This window comes from Triticum aestivum, chromosome 4A, assembly GCF_018294505.1.
Source record: "Triticum aestivum cultivar Chinese Spring chromosome 4A, IWGSC CS RefSeq v2.1, whole genome shotgun sequence".
In the NCBI taxonomy this organism is placed as follows: Eukaryota; Viridiplantae; Streptophyta; class Magnoliopsida; order Poales; family Poaceae; genus Triticum; species Triticum aestivum.
The window spans coordinates 277,995,371-278,005,224 of NC_057803.1; positions in this window are offsets into that span (position 1 = coordinate 277,995,371).

The window sequence follows — 9,854 nt, forward strand, 5'->3', positions numbered from 1 at the left end:
TAGCTGTCATAGCGACGCGGGGCTTGCTGGTAGCGTGCGACACGTGTAGCACAGCGTCGTCACGCCGGTGATGGTCCTGCGCTACTTCATCATAGGCAAGTACTCTAGGTGACCCATAAATGAGTTCTATGGGGATAACTACTTCTGCCCCATAGACTAGGGAGAAGGGAGTCTGCCCGGTAGCTCGATTTGGTGTCATTCTGAGGGACGAAAGAACCACCAGCATCTCGTTGATCCATCGCCTGCCACACTTCAGTGTTCTCCCTCTCAGCTTGCCCGTTGCTCCTTGGATGAGCAACAGAGGCGAATGAGATCTTGCTTCCGAGGGCATGAAAATATTGCATGAAGTTGTGGCTCATGAATTGGGTGCCTTGTCAATGATGATCCAAGCGGGGACTCCGAAGCGGCACACCAAACCTTTCAAGAACTTGATAGCTGACTGAGCAGTCACCTTTCTCACGGGCTCTACTTCCGACCACTTTGTAAACTTGTCAATTGCAACAAACAAGAATTCAAAGCCCCGGTAGCACGGGGGAAAGGGCCCACAATGTCAAGCCCCCAGACCAAAAATGACCATGACAAAGGGATTGTCTGAAGAGCTTGGGCAGGCAGGTGGGTATTCTTGGAATGGAACTGGAAGGCTTCACACTTGGTGACCAACTCAACTGCATCTTGGAGGGCTTTGGGCCAGTAAAATCCTTGTCGGAAATCTTTTCCAACCAGAGCCCTCGACCCGACGTGTGAGCTGCACATGCCTCTGTGTATCTCTGCCAACAGTTCCTTTCCTTCTTCCCAGCAAATGCACTTCAATTTGACACCATTGGGCCTTCTTGTGTGTAGTGTGTCATCAACGAACTGATACATACTGGTCCTCCGGGCTACTCTTTCAGCTTCATCTTGCTCTTCAGGAAGTTCTCCAGTTTGGAGGAGATAGACTATGTGTCGTGCCCAAGTTGGAGCCTAAGGCTCAGAAACAAGGACTAGCAGCACCTCCACCTTCATGGTAGTGTACCCCTTAACCGCGGGGACCGGTGGTCCGGCGGGAGCGGGCAGCTCAGCGACCGAAGGGGGCTTGTTCCTGCCAAGCTCTTTGCCGGGAGCCTGAAGAGGTTCTACCGGGAGAGGCTTGCCTGAGCCAGTTTCCTCCTCTCCCGGACCATTTTTGCCATGGATACGAAGGGCTGAGTCCGATCGAGGACAAAAGTCCCTGGTTCCACAGGGAGTTTTTGCGCGGCGCACTTCGACAGGTGATCATCAATGTTATTTTTTGCACGGGGTACGTGCTCTGTTTGCAATCCATCAAAGCGCTCCTCCAAATTCATCACTTCCTCAACGTATGCTTCCATCAATGGACTTTGATAATCCTTGTTGACTTGTCTTACCACAAGCTGCGTGTCTCTACGGATGATCAGCTTCTTGATTCCCAATTCTGTTGCAATCCTGAGCTCGGCAAGGAGCCCTTCATACTCTGCAGTATTTTTGGTAGCCTTCTCCCGGGGAAAATGCATCTGGATGACGTACTTAAGGTGTTCCCCAGTGGGAGCAACGAGAAGCACGCCAGCCCATGCACCGTGTAGGGAGAAGGCACCATGGAAATACATGATCCATTATTGAGGTGCTTCATTGCCGGGAATAACTGTCCCCAACACTTCTTCATTTGGAGTGGGCATCCATTCTGCAATAAACTCTGCCAACGCTCTGCTCTGAATAGTTGATGTGCTCTCAAACTTCAAACCAAAGCTGGTTAACTCCAATGCCCATTCCACTATCCTACCGATGGCCTCAGGGTTCCTGAGTATCCGTTGCAAGGGAAAGCAAGTAACAATCGTGATCTCGTGGGCTTGGAAGTAGTGGCGAAGTTTCCTCGAGGCCATGACAAGGCCAAAAATCTACTTCTACACGCCGGAGTACCTAGATGTAGCTCCCTGGAACAGGGAGCTGACTAAGTACACTGGGCGTTGTACCACTTTCTTCCTTGCCATGTCCTCGGGGCTGCCCCTGCTGCCTTGCTCTTCTCTGTCTTGATTGGCATCTGATTTTGCCGGGGTGTGCTCATTTTCCTCCCCGGAAGGTGTTGGATTTCGGGCTCCACAGACCCTTGATAGATTCAAACTCTGGGGTGCGTGCGAAGAACTCAACCTCACTAGTCTATCAACTTGTCAATATCATGGCCTAGCTCGATGAACTGGAAGGGAATGGAACAAGGCAATTTACCCAGGTTCAGGCCACCTTGCGGTGTAATACCCTACTCCTGCTTTTTGGTGGATTGGCCTCGAGGTGGGGTCAAATGAACTAGTACAGTGGAAGAACAACTTCAGGAGGTGTGTTCTTGTGCTAGTCTGGTAGAGGATGGTCTAAATGATTCGTCCCCGTCTAAGGTGGTGGCTAGGCTATATTCGTCCCCCAAAATGAAGGCGGGAAGGGATCCCACAATGGCCAAATTCGAAGGGAGACAACTAGTACATCTTATCCTGACGAAAGGTGGTCTTCGCCTGCAAAGCTTCTTATCGTGACGCCATGGTGGGCTCGGCGATGCCCGCCATCCTGCCGTCCTAGCTGTCCTGGTCTTATTGCATGGAAATGGAAACCTTTAGCTGATTCCTTGATAACCCACAAGTATAGGGGATCACCACAGTTTTCGAGGGTAAAGTATTCAACCCAAATTTATAGATTCAACACAAGGGGAGCCAAAGAACATTTGAAGGTATTAGCAGCTGACTTGTCAATTCAACCACACCTGGAGATTAATTATATGCAGCAATATGATCAATAGCAAAGTAGTTTCATAGTTTTGATAGTAGTGACAGTAGCAACGGTAACAGTAACAATGATAGCAGTAATTTGTAGCAAGTGTAACAGTGATGATAGCATTAGTAACTTAACAGAAACAATAAGGATAAATTCATAGGCATTGGATCCGTGACTTCTTGGATGATATTCATCATGTGACAGTTATAACTTAGGACGATACAACACTAGCTCGAGTTCATCGATATAATGTAGGCATGTATTTCGTAAATAGTCATACGTGCTTTGTTAAAAGAACTTGCATGCCATCTTTTGTCCTACCCTCCGGTGGCAGCGGGGTCCATAATGGAAACTAAGGGATATTAAGGCCTCCTTTTAATAGAGAACCGGAACAAAGCATTAACACATAGTGAATACATGAACTCCTCAAACCATCGTCATCACCGGAAGTGGGCCCGGTTGTTGTCACTCCGGGGTTGCCAGATTATAACCGTACTAGGTGACTATAACTTGCAAGATTAGATCTAAAACATGGATATAATGATGAATTCATAAACGGTTTAGATCTGAAATCATGGAACCCGGGCCCAAAGTGATAAGAATTAAGCATAGCAAAGTCATAGCAACATCAATCCAAGAACATAGTGGATACTACGGATCAGGCCCTAACAAAACTAACTCAATTACATGATGAATCTCATCCAACTCCTCACCGACTAGCGATCCAACGAAGGAATTACTCACTCCCGGTGGGGAGCATCATGGAATTGGCGATGGAGAAGGGTTGGTGATCACTAAGAACGAAGACCCCCCCTCTCCGGAGCCCCAAACGGACTCCAGCTCTGCCCTCTCGAGGAACAACAGGGCCTGGCTGCGGCTCCGTTTTGTGGATCGTGATAATTCATTCTTCCTGTTTTTTTTCTGGAATAATGTGACTTTATAGTATCAGGGGGTCATCAATGGGGCCACTAGGTGGGTACAACCCGCCTGGGCGTGCCAGGAGAGGGGGCGTGCCCTGGTGGGTTGTGCCCACCCAGGGGCCCCTCTCCGGTGGGTCTTGGCTCCAGAAATTCTTACTATTGGTATAAAAAATCCTCAAAAAGTGTTGTTCCATTCCGAGAACTTTTATTTTTGCACAAAAATAACACATGGTAGTTCTGCTGAAAACAGCGTCAGGCTGGGGTTAGTTTCATTCAAATCATGCAAATTAGAGTCCAAAACAAGAGGAAAAGCGTGAGAAAAAGTAGGTATGTTGGAGACGTATCAACTTCCCCAAGCTTAAACCTTTGCTTGTTCTCAAGCAATTCAGTTGATAAACTGAAAGTGAGAAATAAAAACTTTTACAAACACCTTTGCTCTTGTTTGCATAAATAAGGTTAAACAACACCCAGGTTTTCAGCAAAAATTATAACTAACCATGTCAACAATAACTCTTAAAGATTATAATGATTGATATCAATGACATCATCAGCTAGCGAGCAATATTAAGATATCTCAAACAGCAACACGTTGTCAAAACAACCATGATATAATATGACAAGAATGGTATCTTGCTAGCCCTTTCTGAGACCGCAAAACATAAATGCAGAGCACCTCCGAAGTTCAAGCAGCGACTATACTTTGTAATTCATGGTAGAAAAGATCTAGTCATGATGCACCCAACATTAGCTATACACAATGCATAAATCATGACCATTGTGCTCTACTCTATTTCTGGCACTTGTTTATAGAAGGTGATGACACAACATAAAAGTAAATAGATAGTCCCTTTGCAGAGGGAAGTAGTGATATGCAGAGGTGCCAGAGCTCAATTTTTAAAATAGAGATAAATTATATTTTGAGACATGCACCCTTCTTATTTACTTCACGACCATCAGTTATCAACATCTTCCATGCTAAGCACACTAGTGGCGGTTCCCAAGCGATAAAAGTAAAGGTTTACTACCCCTCCACCATCAATCACACTCCACCGCTTGTCCAAAACAACGGGTGCGTCCATACCAACATCAGCCCCGGGGGAGTTTTGTTTAAGTATTTGCATTTTTGAGTTCGGGACCGGGAATCCCTATTACCGCCCATTTCCTTGTGCGATGGCGAGTGAATAAACACTCGACCTAAGGATAACATGATTAGCACAGAAGATACTGACCACCTCCTGTCATTCCATGAACGATCCAGGCACACAAAATAGATAATTTTTTAGAAGTTTTTAGAGGTGGCACATGCAAATTTACTTAGGACGGCGGGGTAATAACGTATATAGGTAGGTATGGTGGACTCATCTGGAATAACTTTGGGTTCAAGGTTTTTGATGTACAACCAGAATCCCCACTTAGTACAGGCGAAGGCTAGCAATTTAGATTGGGAAGCGGCCAGCTAAAGAGTAACAATGATCATAACCATGCATTATGCCTAAGTAACATTGGACACTAGCATGAGTAGGATATGAACACCATGAACATAAACATTATAGAGGCTATGTTGGTTTTGATTCAACTACATGTATGAACATGTACCAAGTCAAGCCACTCGAACATTCAGAGGAGGATACCATATCATCATACTACATCACAATCATTTTAACCCTATGTTGATAACCAAGATAAATCATTATCAACTCCGAGCTAATTATGCATGGCATGAGAAACTATAATCTCTAATTGCCATTGCAAACATGTTTAATCATAATGGGCTGAATCATGGGCACTAGGTTAAACATATTTACACAGACTGGACAAGAGTGCCATGTTCATACCAGTTTCTCTTTGCCACAACCAATTCATCGAATGTCATCATTATTGCCTTTCACTTGCACAACCAAATGATATGAAAATATTGATAATAGTGCAAGAGTGCCATGGACTAAGCTGGAACCTATAAAACATTTTATTCAACAGGAGAAGACAAGGTAAAATGGGCTCTTATTAGTTCAATAGTTATTCATATGAGAGCCACTGAACATTTTCATCGCGGTCTTCTCCTCGATACAACTCGAATAAAAGAAAAGAAATTCAGAGAAACACACTAAAATATTTTTGGAGTTTTTTGTTTTCTAAAGCAAGCAAATAAGGGAAGAGCAAAACGAGAAAAACTATTTACACGGGAAAGCTCCCAACAAGCAAAAGAAGAACCAGGAAATATTTTTGGATTTTCTTTTTAGTACTAATACTAGGCATGCATAGAAAGTAAATTACTACAACTATTTTTTTCTAAAGTTTTAACAAACACACAAGAAGAAACCAAGAAAATAAATCTAAGCATGGAGGATACAATGAAAAAGTGTGAACACGGACAAATGGAATGATATGTGAACATGAATATAATGTTGGTGAGAACACGTACTCCCCCAAGCTTAGGCCTTTGGCCTAAGTTGGTAATCAATCAGTAGCCTGGAGGGTAGTATGGATCCTGAGGAGTAGGCATCCACTCATCCCACTGCTGAGGAGCGGGCATGCACTGATCCCACAGTGGAGGTGCATGTGCAGCCTTTGCCACAACGCGAGCATTCTAGTAGGCGAGGATGTCTGCAGGCATAATCCGATATCTGCCCCTGGCAACAGAATCAAACAAAGCATTTGCAAGAAAGGGGATAACATCACGAGTGTCAACGTTATAGACCAAGTTATAAGGAATGGCAATGCCAGGACGATCATGTGCAAGAAAGTGATGGTGATCCATGGCCGCACGGTCTAGGTAAACTGTGGTAAGAGGGAAATCATGAGGGCGTATCTCAACCTCGAAGTGAGCTGCCAAACGAGTAGCAAAAATCCCACCATGTATTTTACATAGGATTTATTATGGTGCAGGCGAGGAGCCACGATAGCTCCCAAGCTATACGTGTTGTCGCCCTCAATTGCATGACGTAAAACAGTAAGGTCTAGTGAACTAAGTGCACCCACCTTCTCCGTAGCAAACACGCATTTGGTACTGGAATATGCAAAGTAACGAACAACAGGAAAATGTAAACCACCAGCAGTGATGGCTGACACTCTCCTCTCATCACCCATTGTCAGAGTGCGACAAAAATCCTCAAACTCAGCCGACCTAGGCTCGGCCAAGCTCCCGTCAGAAGGGATCATGCATATGTCACAAAACTCAGTAAGTGGTATCTGATGGTTTTCAGCATATAAATTAAAACTCACTTCAGGAGGATTATTTCTAGGCAGGAATGTAAAGAATTGAACAAACATATTTGTGAGGATTTGGTGCTAGTCTCACTCATCTGCGATGAAGTCGGTGAGACAGGCATTGGCAATGAATTGCATGAACTCCTCACGAATTCTAGCTTCTTGCACGAACGGAATGTATGGCCATTCGCACGACCATACCTCCGCCAACCTCTGAGGGTGGAGATCATTGTCGAAAGAATCCCCAATAACACCCTTGGAGTTCTTCCTTGAGCCATATTTCCTGAAGATATTCATGTTCGCGTAATTTTTTCCAATGAACAAAATTCTGAACTTTTAGTTCACAAAATTTTTCCAACAAAACTTCACAAAACCGATAGCAACTACTCATAGGGATACATAGAGGCCATAGCAAGCATTCAAACTACTTAGAACACTAAGAATTGAACATGCAAGCACCAAGAGTAGCTATTTATTCAAAGTATAAACCACTAAAACAAAAACTAATTGGACAAATGGTGGAGTCACATACCAAGCAACAATCTCTCGGAACAGTTTTGGAAATGGAGCTTCGAGCAAAGAGATCGAAAATGGCAGCTAAATGAGCAAGAACACGGGAGAGAGAGAAAGAGTGATTTTTTCTAGAGGTAGGTGACAATGTGGGCTAAAGATATAAGTGAGGGGGCCCACATGGGGTTCACAACCCCCCAGGGCGCGCCAAGGGGTGTTGGCGCACCTAGGTGGGTTGTGCCCACTTGGTGCACCCCCCTCTGGTTATTTTTGCACCAAAAATTCTTAAATATTCAGGAAAAATTCATATAAAATTTTCAGGGCATTCTGAGAACTTCTATTTTTGGGTCATTTTTTATTGCATGGGAAATTCAGAAAAGAGAAAAAACATGCATTTTGTTTTATTTAACTAATAAAAATAGAGAATAAAAAGTAGGGACAGAAAGTAGTGATTACTAAATTCATCAACTTCATACCGTTCAAAAATGATTCATTAATAAGGTTGATCAAGTCTTATTAACAACCACTTTTGATTAGTAGGAAACTGGAGAACGTTTGTAAATCACTAAGTTATCTAAGTGGGGATATGCATTTCCCAAACAATAAGCATTTCAAATTCTTTTTGTCAGTAGGTAGTGGTATGTGAAAACTTCCAATAGTGATTGTCGAAGATTTCTCAATAACATTAATACCATTCACTTGTAATTGTTTCTTCGAAAAGTGCATCGTATGCTCATTACCATTGATATGAAAAGTGACTTTGCTTTTATTGCAATCAATAACATCCCCTGCGGTATTCAAGAAGGGTCTACCAAGGATAATCGACATGTTGTCATCCTGGGGCATCTCAAGTATAACAAAGTCAGTCAAAATAGTAACATTAGCAACAACAAAGGGCACATCCTCACAGATACCGATAGTTAAGGCAGTTGACTTGTCAGCCATTTGGAAAGATATTTCAGTAGGTGTGAGTTTATTCAAGTAAAGTCTTTTATATAAAGAGAAAGGCATAACACTAACACCATCTCCTAAATCACAGAAAGCAGTTTTCGCATAATTCTTTTTGATAGAACAAGGTATAGTTGGTATTCCCGGATCTCCAAGTTTTTTAGGTACTCCATCTTTAAAAGTTTAATTAGCAAGCATAGTGGACATTTCAGCTTCTGGTATTTTTGTCTTATTTGTGATGATGTCTTTCATATAATTTGCATAAGGAGGCATTTTCAAGATATCAGTCAAGCGAGTACGCAAAAAGACTGGCCTCGACATTTCAGCAAACGTTCAAATTCTTCATCATCATTCTTTTCAGTTGACTTGGGTGGAAAAGGCATAGGTTTTTGAAACCAAGATTCTCTTTCTTTACCGTGTTTTCTAGCAGCGAAGTCTCTTTTATTATACCTTTTAATTTTAGGTATTGGGTTATCAAGATCAACAGGTGGTTCTATCTCAACATCATTATCTGGTTCTTTATCATTGGTTTGTTGAGAGTCTTCATGAACTTCATCATTATATTTTCCATTAGGTGAGTGTTCATTAGCAGATTGAGTTTCATCATCTGAGATAGAAGTTTCATTTTCATTATTAGGAGGTTTCTCTATTTCAGGTTCACTAGAAGCATGTGAAGTCCTATCATTTTTCTTTTTCTTTTTCTTTCTAGAAGGACTAGGTGCACTAGTGTCAGCTCTTTGTGAATCTTGTTCAATTCTTTTAGGGTGTCCCTCAGGATAAAGTGGTTCCTGAGTCATTTTACCTCCTCTAGTTGCAACTCTAACAACAAAGTCATGCATATTATGATTCATTTCATCAAGCAATTATATTTGAGATTTATCAACATGTTCTAGTTGAGTTTGAACCATAGAAGCATGTTTTCCAACACCTCTAACATCATTTGATATTCTAAATAACAAGTCAGTCAAGCGAGCAATCATATCAGAATTATATTTCAATTGTTCGATAACATTTGCATTGAAGTGATCTTGTTTTCTAATGTAGTTTTCAAAGTCATAAAGGCATTGACTAGGATGCATATTGTGAGGATTGTCATTATCATTGAACTTCATAAGAGAATTTACCTCTACCACCTTAGGCATTGGTGGTGTATTAAGCCCATGTATTTATTCAATAGGAGGTACATTTTTAACATCCTCAGCTTTAATACCTTTTTCCTTCATAGATTTCTTTGCCTCTTGCATATCTTCGAGACTGAGATATAATATACCCCTCTTCTTCGGAGTGGGTTCAGGCGGTGGCTCAGGAATAGTCCAATCATCATAATTTTTAAATATGTTATTCAATAATTCTTCAGCTTCAGAAATAGTTCATTAACTGAAAAACACAACTAGCACACCTATCTAGGAAGTCCCTAGAAGCATCGGTTAGTCCATTATAGAAGACATCAAGTATTTCATTTTGCTTAAGAGGATGATCAGGCAAAGCATTAAGTAACTGGCAAAGCCTCCCCCAAGCTTG